At 39.9% G+C, this 14,528-nt stretch overlaps 1 protein-coding gene across 2 annotated transcripts in view; it reads left to right on the top strand.

Annotated features, from left to right (window-relative positions):
- Positions 1-14,528, top strand: part of LOC140732319 (enhancer of polycomb homolog 1-like) — a 193,818-nt gene that overhangs the window by 129,072 nt on the left and 50,218 nt on the right. The window lies entirely within an intron of this gene.

The raw sequence follows: 14,528 nt of genomic DNA, 5'->3' as shown, positions 1-14,528 counted from the left end.
TAGAAAGGGTGCAGAGAAGATTTACAAGGATGTTGCTTGGATTGGGGAGCATGCCTTATGAGAATAGATTGAGTGAACTCGGCCCTTTCTCCTTGGAGTGACGGAGGATTAGAGGTGTATAAGATGATGAGAGGCATTGATTGTGTGGATAGTCAGAGGCTTTTTCCCAGGGCTGAAATGGCTATCATGAGAGGGCACAGTTTTAAGGTGCTTGGAAGTAGGTACAGAGGAGATGTTAGGGATAAGTTTTTATGCAGGGAGTGGTGAGTGTGTGGAATGGGCTACAACGGTGGTGGAGGCAGATGTGACAGGGTCTTTTAAGAGATTCCTGGATATAGGCACATGGAGCTTAGAAAAATAGAGGACTGTGTAACCCTAGGTAATTTCTAAAGTAAGTACACGTTCGGCACAGCATTGTGGGCCGAAGGACCTGTCTTGTGCTGTAGTTTTTCTTTTGTTTCTATGTTAGAACCAGGGAATAATTATTAAACACTACTGTTTACCTACTGTTTATTAGCAAGCTTGCGGCACTCTGTTTATCTGTGGAGTCCAGCTCATGGAGCCTGGATGTCTGTAACCAGGTGAGCCCCGAGCACTGTCTGAGGCTGCTTGTTAAACATTTGTTATCACATATGTACTCTGATTGTTTCCAGGCATCCTTGATTAGTGGTTACACAAAGCAACTTTCTCATGCATATGCACTCCTTTGTTCCCTGCATCTGGCTCACGGTTAGCAGATTAGTTATTGTGCAACATTACTAACCAAACTGCTGTTTTAGCCTTCTTAATTCTTCATATAATTCTCACTATCACTTAAATTTCTTGCAATATGGGGTAAATCCAATACAGTAATTAATGCCCAGTCCGTATGCTCTCAATCATCAAGCATGATTCAAAGAACTGAATTCCAGACAGACTTTTGGCTTTATATGTTGTGTCTTGTGATACAAACCCAAAATACAGTTGTGATCTTGGAAAATTAATGCTCTTCTCTCTGGTCCATTTGTTAAATTTTTACAATTGAATCTGAAGTTTTGTCTAATTTATAGTGCTGTCATTGGTCATCTGTGAATGATGGCGGTTATCTTATGTAATATTTTACCTGATTTCACTGGAAATTAGCTAAGCCAAGAGGCTGGAATTCTCTGTTAGTATTACAATCTAGTGCTGAGCGCGCTTTTCATTGTATTTCTCAGTGTTTTAGCACAGTGTTACAAGTCATGATATTGGTGGTGGTGGTAGTGTTCCCATGCACCAGAAGCTCGTGTCCTCATCACAGATAGATGGTATGTGCAGTTTCTGGGCTCCTTATTTTAGAAAGGATATACTGACATTGGAGAAGATTCAGAGAAGATTCACGAGAGTCATTCCAGGAATGAAAGGGTTACCGTATGAGGAATGTCTGGCTGCTCTTGGGCTGTATTCCCTGGAGTTCAGGAGAATGAGGGGTGATCTTCTAGAAACTTTCTGAATGTTAAAAGGCCTAAACAGATTAGATATGGCAAAGTTATTTCCCATGGTAGGGGAATCCAGGACAAGAGAGCACGACTTCAGGATTGAAGGATGTCCATTTAGAACTGAGTTGCAGAGAAATTGTTTTAGGCAGAGGGTGGTAAAGCTGTGGTATTTGTTGCCACAAGTGGCTGTGGAGGCCAAGCCATTGGGTGTATTTAAGGCAGAGATAGGTTTTTGATTAGCCAGGGCATCAAAGGGTATGGGGATGACTGGAAGAATTGGATCAGCCCATCATTGAATGGCGTAGCAGACTCGATGACCAAATGGCCTACTTCTGCTCCTATATCTTATGGGTTTGGGAAGTGCAGTCAAAGTATCCTGGGCCACTAATAATGTTGCATTTTGAAGATGGTGCATACTGCAGCAATGAACGTTCATGTAGGTAAATTATATTTAGTATGTTGGTTGGGGTCTCACATGTGCTGCTTTATCCAAGGTTGTGTAAAGTGTTTCATACTCCTGATTTGTGCCTTGTGGATAGCCCAAAAGGATTTGCAATGGAAGATGTATTGCTTGTTGCTGTACCAACCCTGCCATTGAGCTACTCTTCTGACCAAGTATTAATGCCTGATTAAAAGTAATCCACAAGATATTGAATGTGGGCAGTGCTGATAGTATTGCTGTTGAATGTCAAAGGTTGGATGAAAGTCTTGTTGAAGATGGTCATTCCTGTCACTTCTGTGACTTGAATGTTGCTTGCCTCTTATTGGTCCATGCCTGAATGTTGTCTTGGTCTTGCTGCATGCAGGCATGGGCTGCGTCATGTCCTGAGGATCTGCGAATGGAATTGAACATAGTGGAGTCATCATCGAACGTCCATACTGTTGACCTTGTGGAACAAAAGTCATTAGTGAAACAGCTGAAGATGGTTGGGCTTAGGATACTAAGAAGCTCCTGCAGTGATGTCCTGGGGTTAGGATGATCTCCAACAACAGCAGGCATCTTCCTTTGTGCAAGGTATGACTCCAGCCATTGGAGTGTTTTGTCCCTGATGCCCACTAACTTCAGTTTTCCAGGATTCCTTGATGTAACCTCACTCAAATAGTGCTTTGATGTTTGGAGCAGACATTCTTGCCTCAACTCTGAAATTCAGTTTTTGGTCCTTGGATATTGTTTGACAATGAGTAATGATTTTGTCCTTTCTTAAGAGGACATGCCTTGACAAGAGACACTGCTAGTCCTGATGTGTGGGTCATCAGTACTTTGTCCAGAAGTGATATGTAGTCCCATAGCTTTTGCTCCTCTAGTGCTGGAGATCTCGAGAGGAAATGGATAAAGTTGTGAATGCCACAGACTCTTCTTGTTGCTTGCATGCTTTACTTCACCATTGTTCACCATTCTTGGATTCAGAGCCTCCCTGTTAGCTGATTTCTTGCCTACCATCTTTTGCAAATAAGTATGGTAGGATTGCAGAACTTCAATCAATCTGAAGTCCTTGCAGACTTTTCTTGCTGCTTAGCATCCTGTGCTTGTTTCACTGAATTGGCACTTTTTGGGATGCTTAATTGATCCCCTGACTTGATTGTAACAGTGGAATGATGGATATGATGGAGGGAAGATACAGTTAATGGTGGTATTCTGATGCTGTTAGTGTTTGGAGACATGACGCCATGAGACTTTGGGTCTGAAGACAATATCGACGAGTCACAATGAAAAATTATATACAGAATAAAAAGGATTAAAACCTGACTGACTTGTTTGCAGCTTGACTAGTCGCACTGAGAATATTACAAGATAATTAATCACGCCATACTAAACTGCTAACCGTAGGGATGCTTGAGAGACAGGTGCAAGGAACAAAGGAGTGCTTGTTGCATGAGACAGCTGCTTTTTGTGTATCTACTAATCAGGGATGTTTGGCAATGATCAGAGTACTATGTGATAATGAAGCAGCCCCGGAGAGTGCTCTCTGCCCACTTGGTTATAGATATCCAGGCTCCGTGAGTAGGATACTGTACGTCAATTGAGCAACTCAAGCTTGCTAATAAATGGTATGTAATCTTAAGTAAATCGTGTTTGACATTTATTCCCTTGGTCTGAATCTAAAGTTCTCTAGTAGAGAGGCAGATCAACAACAAGGTTATTCTTTCTGTCCTCAATCTACTGGCCTTGAAGTGGAACAGGGCACCCCTAGGAATTGTAATGGAATGTGGCATGTTTTCTGTGTGATCAGATGTTAGTTTTTCCCATTTTATGCAGCAGTTTGTGAAGAGGTTTTACAAGGTTTAGGATTGGGAGTCATACTGCAATGTCTAAATTTGATGATGACTGGTCTTTTCAGTCTTTTTCACTCTCTTCAGTGGTTTCCAACAACATTTGAGTGTGGTTGAAGCTATTGTATCTTGAAGTTGTTATATACCACAATCCAGTAGTTCTGTTCAAATCACAAACAAGAGAGAACCTACAGGTGCTGAAAATCCAAGAACACACACAGAATGCTGAAGGAACTCAGCAGGCCAGGCAACATCTATGGAAAAAAGATGCTGCCTGGCCTGTTGAGTTCCTTCAGCATTTTGTGTGTGTTGCCAGTAGTTCTGCTGTCATAATTGTGAATGACAGGTTTCATTTTGGGGATTGAACTCTTTCTTGATTGTTTGCTTAAGCCTACTGCAAACCCACCATCCGATGGATAAGAGCTGAAGACCCACTGAAGTACTGAAACCAAGATCTGGGCAGGCATTGAGTTCAGTAATAAAGCAGTACTGCACTATTTGGGTCAAGCTGAATCTTGTGAATTGCCACATCGTCTATTTTTGATAAGTATAAAAACTGATTGAAGTATTTAGGCATTCTGAGTTTCCAAGAAATAAAACATTTTAGGGAGTACTAATAAGAAGAGACTAAATCAAAACATTTAGTTTTAGAGAGGTAGTTTGATACCTGATGTATAAAATCATTTGGAATTTATATGGGTTTATGTAAAACTTAAATTTGTGCATTAAAATGAACAGCCATAGCTGTAGATAACTACAAATTTACTTCTGTCAAAATTGGCGATTATAAATCAGATTATTTTATATTGGCTTTGTGACTTTTTAGTAAACTGAGGAAAGTTTTTGCATTGTGCATTTCTGTGCCAGGTATAGCAACACTAACTATGTAAAGCTCCCTCTACTGCATCAATATGGCAATTTTACTACAGATTTCCCCCACTATCCGAAGGTAGAGTGTTCCTATGAAACCGTTTGTAAGCCGAAATGTCGTAAAGCAAAGAAGCAATTACCATTAATTTATATGGGAAAATTTTTTTGAGTGTTCCCAGACCCAAAAAAAATAACCTACCAAATAATACTAACATAGAGTAAAAGCAGGAATGATATGATAAGTATACAGCCTATATAAAGTAGAAATATTGTGTGTACGGTGTAGTTTCACTTAAAATCGGGAAGACAGTGAGCCAAAATCAATTTGGAGAAAAAACCGGTGTGTACGCACATACACGCATGCGCCCACACAAGGCTTCATGGTCATGGTAGTCTTTCTCAGGGTAAACACACGTATAAAGCGAGCATCTTTTTTCGTAAAAGTGAAAATCCTCTTTGGTTAGCGAAAACGGGTACTAATGTAGGTCTTTCGTAACAGCGAGTTGTCGTAAAGCGAACATTCGAAAAACAAGGGCCATCTGTATTGGTATTTACCATTCTTGCAATCTCTTAGAACATGTCTGCCTTTTGCATTACTGTGGCCCTCTACCCAGTAGATGAATTGAAAGTTAACCTTAAAGATTATAAATGAAAGAAGTCCTGCTGACCAAAGTAATATTTTTTTTAATTTCATACAGTCTTTGTAACAGAAGAAGCATTTCCTTCTATAATACAACCTTCCTTAAATTTGGACACACATTGCTATTGTGTGTACAAACTGTGAAATACTAACAACAGATGAACATTTGTGCAATATATAAAAAATAAGCATTGGTTTGTACTGCTTTATAAGCCTTGGTCAAAGGCCCCAACCAAGTCACCATAGGTCGAAGTCAAAAATTGGGGCATCATTTAATTACAGCAGTGGGTGAATTTTAATCTCCCTGCAGTCATTGCCATTGTTGGAGCTGCCAAATGTTGTTTGATATAAATCTTTAAGTAGTTACTGCTGTCTTCATCTTCTGAAATGATTCCTCAGTGCTCAACCTTATGTTGTGGGAGAACAGAAGATAGCAATCAGGAAAGTTCCTATCATAAATCTGACGATGTATGGGGTCATTGTGTTGATTCCTGTCCATCCATATGCCACCTTTCATAAGTTCTGCAGGAAAATGGAATAGGGTGTAGCCAAGGTTAATGAAAGAATATAGTACTCGTGTTTGATTCCTTTTTTGTAATTTATTTTTATTGAAATTCATCATCAAGCATTTCCATAAAGATGTATTTCAGATATTGTACATATATATCATATAGTCATATATGGCACAGATCTCCACATAATATTTATCTGAGGTACACACTTATAGAAAAGAGAGGAAAGAAAGAACAAGCAAAAGGAGAAAACTATGTACAAGTAGTAGGGAGTAATCTTTTTTTACAACATAATTGTTGATTTGTGAGGATAAAATCAGGCCTATGAGGTGTTATGCAGTTAAACCATTTTTCCCAGTATGACTCAAATTGTTCCAGCTTGTGATTAACAGATGCTGTTATCTTCTCCATTTTGTAAATGTCCATTGTAATTTCCATCCATACATTTAAAGTTGGGCACTCCTGTGATAACCATTTCCTAGTAAGTGTCTTTTTTTACCAGTCACCAGCAGTAAATTCATTAAATATTATCTCTTTTCAACCATTCTTGAGGTAAATACCCAAAATGTATGGTCTTACTTTCTAAAGGTATTTCACATTTGAAGATGTCTTTTAGGGCATTGTGTATCCCACTCCGATAGTCTTTGGTAACAGGGCATTCCTGGAAAATATGATAATGGTTTGCATTTTGATTTCCACAATTTCTGCAGCAAACGGGGAGGTTACTATCATAATGGGATTTCTGAGAGGGTGTAATAAAATATCTTAACAAGTTTTTCCATCTGAAATCCCTCCATTTCTGTGAACTGCTACATTTTCATTGATACCTCCATTATTGTCCATTCTTTCTCAGATATAATTATCCCTCCTTCCTTCTCCCATTTTGTTTTAATGTTTGAATTCGAATGTGTTTTAAAATTTGACAAACCCTTATGAGCAGAATCATGTGCAGCTTAATGTGAAAAAGACTAAGGAGCTGGTGGTGGACCTGAGGAGGGCTAAGGCACCAGTGACCCCTGTTTCCATCCAAGGGGTCAGTGTGGACATGGTGGAGGATTGCAAATACCTGGGGATACGAATGGACAATAAACTGGACTGGTCAAAGAACACTGAGGCTGTCTACAAGAAGGGTCAGAGCCGTCTCTATTTCCTGCGGAGACTGTGGTCCTTTAACATCTGCCGGACAATACTGAGGATGTTCTACGAGGCTGTGGTGGCCAGTGCTATCATGTTTGCTGTTGTGTGCTGGGGTAGCAGACACCAACAGAATCAACAAACTCATTCATAAGGCCAGTGATGTTGTAGGGGGTGGAACTGGACTCTCTGACGGTGGTGTCTGAAAAGAAGATACTGTCCAAGCTGCATGCTATCTTGGACAATGACTCCCATCCCCTCCATAATGTACTGGTTAGGCACAGGAGTACATTCAGCCAGAGACTCATTCCACCGAGATGTCACACTGAGCATCATAGGAAGTTATTTCTATCTGTGGCCATCAAACTTTACAACTCCTCCCTCAGAGTGTCAGACATCCTGAGCCAACAGGCTGGTCCTGGACTTATTTCCACTTGGCATGATTAACTTATTATTTAATTATTTGTGGTTTTATATTGTTATATTTCTGCACTATTCTTGGTTGGTGCAGCTGTAACGAAACCCAATTTCCCTCGGGATCAATAAAGTATGTCTATCTGTCTGTACACGCTTGAAATGATCCTAATACCGTTATCTGAATTATGTGCTTTTCTAAATAGCTCTATCAAACATGTACTTGCCTTGGTTACATTTTTAACCGTCCTATTAACATATTGTCACATCTGTAAATACTGATAAAAGTCTTGTTTTTCTAATAAGTGTTTCTCTTTAAGCATTTCAAAACTGAATAGTGTTCCTTTCATTATATTGCAAAGAATTGTTATTCCTTTAGCTTTCCAGTCCTTGAATCTAGCATCCAGTTTATTCGGCGTAAAATCCAAGTCATATGCACACCATTTAAGAATTGCAATATCTCCCTCTAGTTTATATTCTTTTATAATAGTTTTCCATATTTTAAGAGTCCATTTCACCCAAGGGTTATCAATAGTATTTATGTCCCTTTGTAGGTTGTTATCAGCCAAAATTGCCTGTATGGCGATGGGAAGTATCCCCTCAATGTTTATCCATTGAGCGTCATGATGGGTTGCAGCAACATATCACAGCTCTCAACTGTGCTGCAAAATAATAATCTCTAAGAGAAGGTAGACCCCATCCCCCTTTTCCTTGGCTAATTGCAAAGTTTTGAGACTAACTCTAGGCCTTTTACCCTACCAAATATATCTTGATAACATTTTTTTCCATTCATTGAATTGATTTTGATCTCTATTGGTAGAGTCTGAAAGAGATATAATAGTCTGGGCAGTATATTCATTTTAATAGATTCAATCCTTGAACTGAAACTAAAAAAAGGAATTAGGTTCCATCTTGTTATATCTTCCTTAATTGTTTTTATATTTAGGCTGATAATTGCATTCTGATAATTTTGCCAAATCTTTTGGCATAATGATGCCCAAATATTTTAAAGACTCTGTTTGCCATGCCAGGGGTATCTACTTTCAATTTCTCTTGGTGGGCTATAGTTATGTGAGAATAACTGGGTTTTATCTATGTTGATCTTGTATCCTGATAATTGACCATATTGTTGAAAGGATTGCATCAATTTAGGTAAAGAGTATGTTGGTTGCCTTTGATAGATCAAAATGTCATCTGTGTAACAGGCCAATTTATGCTCTGTCCCTTTAATAATAATTCCCCTGATATCTTCATTTTGTCTGAAGTATTGAGCTAATGGTTCCAGATATAATGCGAAGAGTAGTGGTGACCATGCACAACCCTATCTCATGCCCCTTTCTAGGGTAAAACTATTTGATAAATATCCATTGATTTTAATCCGAGCAGTATCTATATTCTACATTAAGAATGGATATTGGGCTAAATGACCCACATTCCATTTTATCCTTGCTTTCTTTTGGTATCGCTGAGATTATCGCTTCCTTCCACCTGGGTGGCATTTGTGCCCTTTTTAGAGCCCAGTTTAAATTCTTTGTACCATTCTGCCATACACCCATCTGATCCTGGTGACTTGCTTAATTTAAGCCTACTAATGGCAGCTTTTAGTTCAACTTCAGTTATGTTAGCAGCCATCGTTCTATTGTGTTCTTCGCTTAAAGGGGATAACTAGAGAATTCAAGAAGGTGTCAATTTGGGTTATGCTTCCCCCTGGAACTTTGGAATATAGAGTTTTGTAAAACACTTCAAATATTTCTTGAATTTCACTGAGCTTATCTTTTATCATTTTTGTTCTTGGATCCCTAATTCTGTGAATTGTATTTTCTGCTATTTTTTTTTCAGTTTCCATGCCAGTATTTTCTTAGACTTGGATCCACTTTCATAATGTCTCCGTTTCAGAAATATTAAATTTTTCCTGATTTCTTGCATAGCCAAACTATTAATTTCATTCCTAATTTTTAAAATTTCCTCTAATGTATCCTGTGCCAAATTCAATTTGTCTTTTTTTTCTAGTTCCTTCAGCCTATTTTGTAATTCCTCTAATGTTTTATTCCTTATTTGTTTCTTATATGAAGATACCGCTATAATTTTCCCTCTTAAAACAGCCTTCAGCGTATCCCATAGAATAGGAGGTGAAACCTCTCCGTTATCATTGATTTCTAAGGCTACGTCCACACTGGACCAGATAATTTTGAAAACGCCGGTTTCGCGTAAAAACAATAAGCGTTCACACCAGGCGTTTTTGAAAATGCCTCCGTCCACATTAAAATGGGTATTTGGGCGAATCTCCTTCTACTGGGCATGTGCAGGACACATCTGAAAACAAGTGACATGTTTGGGTTCGAGTCTTGCCGTGAAAGGCTTGGCGTGCGTTTGTCCAGTTACAGACTAGAAAAACTTAAAACGAAACTGCCAAACAACGGACAGCTGTTTGCTCTCACGCAGGAGGTCTTAAAACTAGAAAAAACAAATACTGGAGCGTATGGAGGTAAACGATAGGGAGTTGATGGATAGTATGACCCAGCTGACGACGAACATTGGAAAACTGACTAACTGTTGCATTAATAAAGCACTGTAGCGATGTACTACATACAGAGCTAGAGACGACACGCAGTCGGTAAGTCGTTTCGAGACTAGTTTATTCAAACTTAGTGGCGCTGGCATTTAATCCCTAGATCCCGCCCTCTCCGGGCGGAAATGACGTCAGAGGTGCATTACCAAAGTCTCCCCCCGCGTGCTGGCTATTTGTGAGCCAGTTCGCCTGTGCAGAAAGTGGGTCGCCACATAAACCCCCCCTCAGAACTGGCAATACACCCCCCAATGTCCACAGTCTGGATCTGCCTCTGCGCCGCGGTGCCTGAACCTCGACCAGCTGCGTCAAGTCCACATGGGCTGGTTTGAGTCGGTCCACTGTGAAAACCTCCTCTTTCCCCCCCAATGTCCAGAACGTACGTGGACCCGTTGTTGTTGATCACCTTGAACGGCCCCTCGTACAGTCGCTATAGCGGTGCCCGGTGTCCGCCCCTTCATACAAACACAAACTTACAGTTCTGCAGGTCTTTGGGTACATGGGTCGGGGTCCGTCCGTGCTGTGTAGTCGGTACGGGGGCCAGGTTGCCGAGCCTTTCACGTAGTCTGTCCAGGACTGCTGCGGGTTCTTCCTCGCCACAGCTGACCACAGGCTGGAGGTGAACTGGGCACCTCTATCGGAGGTAATGTGGGCCGGTAATGTGTGTCATTCGTGGTAGCCTTCAGGAAAACTTCTGAAGTAGGGCGAAGGAAGAGTAAAAGGATGAAGAGAATAGGAGAGTAACAAAGCCTTCTGGGTATTTCAGAAACATGCAGTTGGAAACAATTTTTTATCATTAGTAATGATATGGAAGGCTTGAAAAATGACAGTATACTTGACTGCTTAGCCTCGTGCATTTTTCTATCATACAGTTCTTTGTAAGCACTCAAACCATCCTGCAACCCTGCCCTAAACCTATGTACCCTTTCAAAATTAAAATCTTACTTTTCTGCAATCATTGCAGCATTGTCAATCGCAGCGAAAATCTCACACAATTGCTTCCCGTTCAGTTCCTGGACATCTTCACTTTCAGGCCGTTTGCTACTGCGTTTGGCTTTAATTGTTATTCTTTCCTCTTCATCTGTCAGTTCTTGGTCATGGGATGCCAAAACCTCTTCAACATCATCTTCGTCAACTTCCACAAACCCTTAGCCAAACTCACTTACTTCATTCACCACGATCGAAACGCTTTATTATGTCTACTTTTACGCTGTGTAACACCCTTACATGCTCTTTTAGGCTTTTCTGATGCCTTCGATCTCATCTTTCTAACGGATGCACAAAATAAATCGACATAAAGTACAGATGCTCACAGGCACGTGTTTAAGCAATGCCGGCTAGAATGCAGTTCCGGGGGAGGAGCTAGTTTGCTCGGCATGCGCTGCCTTTTTTCGTAACAGTGAAAACCCCTTCTGTTAGCGAAAACAGGTAACTAATGTAGGTCTTTCGTAACAGTGAGTTAACTTAAAGCGAACATTCGAGAAATGGGGGACACCTGTATAGGGTTAAATTAGGAGATGTTGATACACAGAGATGTATAGTCACTGAAAGCAACTGGATAGAAATGTAAATGGAAGAGGGTTTGAATACAGGACAAAGGTTTTTGCTGCAATTACATAGGATCTTGGTGAGACCACACTTTAAATACCGTTTACTTTAAATAGCATTCCTTGGTTAGCTGTATTGTTTTATGAGGAGTAATCAAGGCAACTAAGTTTGTATTCCGTCGTGCTTCAAAGAATGAGAAGCGATCTAATTGATGGGCCAAATGGCCCAATCCTCTTCCTGTGTCTTATGGAAACTTTTAAAAATTCTGTTGACTGAATGTGCAGACGACTCCCTAGCTGATGGAGTTTATAGGGTAAGGTTGGTGAACCTATGGTATGTGCGAAAGATTTTGTTGGCATACTGTTTGCAATGCCACTTCTTTAAACCCCACCCATAATAAAAAGATACATAATGATTATTTTTGCTGCTAAATAAAGCAACAAATGACTTTTTTTTACGACCTAAGGACAATGAGATTAATGGTACTAAGTTTTCAACTGGTTTTCTGAAATGCTTCATTTATTTCTATATATCTCTTATGCTTATTAATAGTAAAGCAATGAATAGACATAAATAAGCAACAGGGCTCGTCCCTTTTCTGTAAAGTCCATTATTATTGTTACTAACTCATTAATCATTGATAATCTCTACTCAAAATTACCACAGCACACAAGAATTATTTTAGAAGATTTCGCCAGTTTGGGCGCACACCTCTTGAAAGGTTTGCCACCTCTGTGAAGTACAGGACTGTTGATTTAAAAAGTCATCACTGAGAGAATCACAACCAGATTTTTTATCACTGTCGTATTTGACATGAAATTTGTTTTGCAGCTTCAACAGTACTGTGCAAAGACATAATAATGTTATAGATTATAAAAATATATAATACAAAGAACAAGTTAGTATTTATGGGATTGTGGGCCATTCAGAAATCTTACGACAGAGGAAACAAGCTGTTCTGAATCATTGAGCATGGGTCTTTGTTGCATCTCCTGTTTATTGATAGAACTATCCACTCCCCCGTTCTTTCCCCAGAATCCTGCAACTTAGTTTGAAACTTAGGGTTAATTCCTTTTTGGATGTACTTCCAGTACTGTTTTAAGCAGTGCATCAAGATCTTTTATTTCTGATTATTTCCTTTGTGGTCGTGTTCTGAAATTCATTGCGCTGAAGGGAGCGAAAAAGAGCTGTACTGAAAAGCTATTTTAAAATAACTTTTGCCTTCTGTTATAGAAAAGGGTTAGTTTTGCAAATTGAGCAATGAAAATTTGGGCAATAAGACATGTACCATATGCTATTTATAAATAAGCTATATGAAGTGCTAATTCCAAAAATATAAAATGCTGCTGTTAATATTAATTAGTAATACACTGTCACTTAAAATCCATATTGTATAGCTTAGGGGTGGGTGTCTTTGAGGTTCTGTTATTACTATCGTTCATTCATTGGAGTCTCTTGTGAATGTCTCGGCGAAGAGTAAGAATTTCAAATGGTATACTGCATACAATCTGATACTAAATTGAACAATTTAGTTCGAGACAGTTAAATCACTGTGATCTAATGTTAGGGTTCAACAACGATCTGTCATAGTGTCAGCATTCTTCTGGTCCAAATTTAAAAAAAGAGAAAGATAATTCTTTATAATAAAAAAAGAAAATACTGGGACAACTTATTATGTCAGGCAGCATTTCTACAAAGAGTGTTTAATGATGTAGGTCTTGAGATCCTTTTACAGAACTGACGGAGGAAAACAAGGTAGTCCGGGTATCAGGAAACTGTAGGGAAGGCAATGGAAGGCATAACAGAAAAAAGAATTTCTGTTATGGTCCAATAATGTAGCCTTTATGGGGCAGTTAACCATCTCTACAGCATGTTTTCAGTGTGCAGCTTTCCATTTTAGAACATCCAAGATGTCCTCCATATTCAAAGAAGAGGTTTTCCCTTCCACCACCATTGATCCTGCACACTCACTCCATCCTCCTGCAATTATAATAGGAATGTGTTTCCCCTTATTATTATCAACTACCACCTCATGACCTTCCATACCCAGCACATAATTCTGCATAATTTCTGCCCACAACGGGGTCCAAACAACTTCTCTTCTCTCTCTCTCTCTCCCCCCCCCCCCCCCCCGGCAGCGCACCACTTTCTGTGGGGATTGCTCTCTACATGACTCCTTTGTCCATTTGTCCCTCACCACAATTCAGGGCCCAAACAGTCTTACCTAGAGAAGGAATACTTAACCTGCAAGTCTTTTAGAGTAGTCATCTACTGTGTCCATTACTCCCAAGACTGCCTCATCTACATCGGTAAAACTTTATGTAAACTAGGATACCTGACATAGAGTACTCTGTCAAAAAAGGTGGGTTTTCCCATCGCTACCCATATTAATTTAACTTCTAATTCCCATTCTGACATGTCTGTCCATGACCACCTAGTATTCTGTCTGGGCCACCCCCAATCTGATGACGTGAGTGTTGATCTCTTTGCCTTCTCCCCCTCCATCCTCTCTCTTTTTCCTTTTCCCACTGGGTTTTCTTCTCACACCCCCTTCTCACCTGTGCATCACCATCCTCTGGTTCCCCTCCTTCTCTTTCTCCATGGTCCACTGTCCTGTCCTATCAGATTCTTTCTTCAACCCTTTACCTTCTACCTATCATCTCCCAGCTTCTTACTTCGCACGCATACATCTTTCCCCTTACCTGGTTTCCCCTATCACCTACCAGCCTATACTCTGTCTCTCCTCTTGCTGTCCCCTCTCCCACCATTTTATTCTACTTCTGCCCCCTTCCTTTCCAGTCTTGATAATAAAGAGTTTCAGACCAAAAAGTCAAGTGTTTGTTCCTCTCCATAGTTGCTGCTGGACTAGCTGAGCTCCTCAGCAGTTTGTGCATGTTACTTAGATGCGGGAAATTTTGCAGTATCTCATGTTTATGATTTGAAGCTCTTCCTTAAATTCTGTTTGTTCCACCCATTGTCCTCACATCACATTTGCTACCTATTCCAACTTTTTTCTCTTTATCATTTTTGATGGTGTCTCAGACTGGATACATTAACTGTTCATCCTTCCCTTAATGCCATCTAACCTAGCTTCTGTTAATAGTTTTTTTTTTAAG

Source organism: Hemitrygon akajei, chromosome 8 (assembly GCF_048418815.1).
Source record: "Hemitrygon akajei chromosome 8, sHemAka1.3, whole genome shotgun sequence".
Lineage (NCBI taxonomy): Eukaryota > Metazoa > Chordata > Chondrichthyes > Myliobatiformes > Dasyatidae > Hemitrygon > Hemitrygon akajei.
This window is presented reverse-complemented; position numbering and strand designations above follow the sequence as displayed.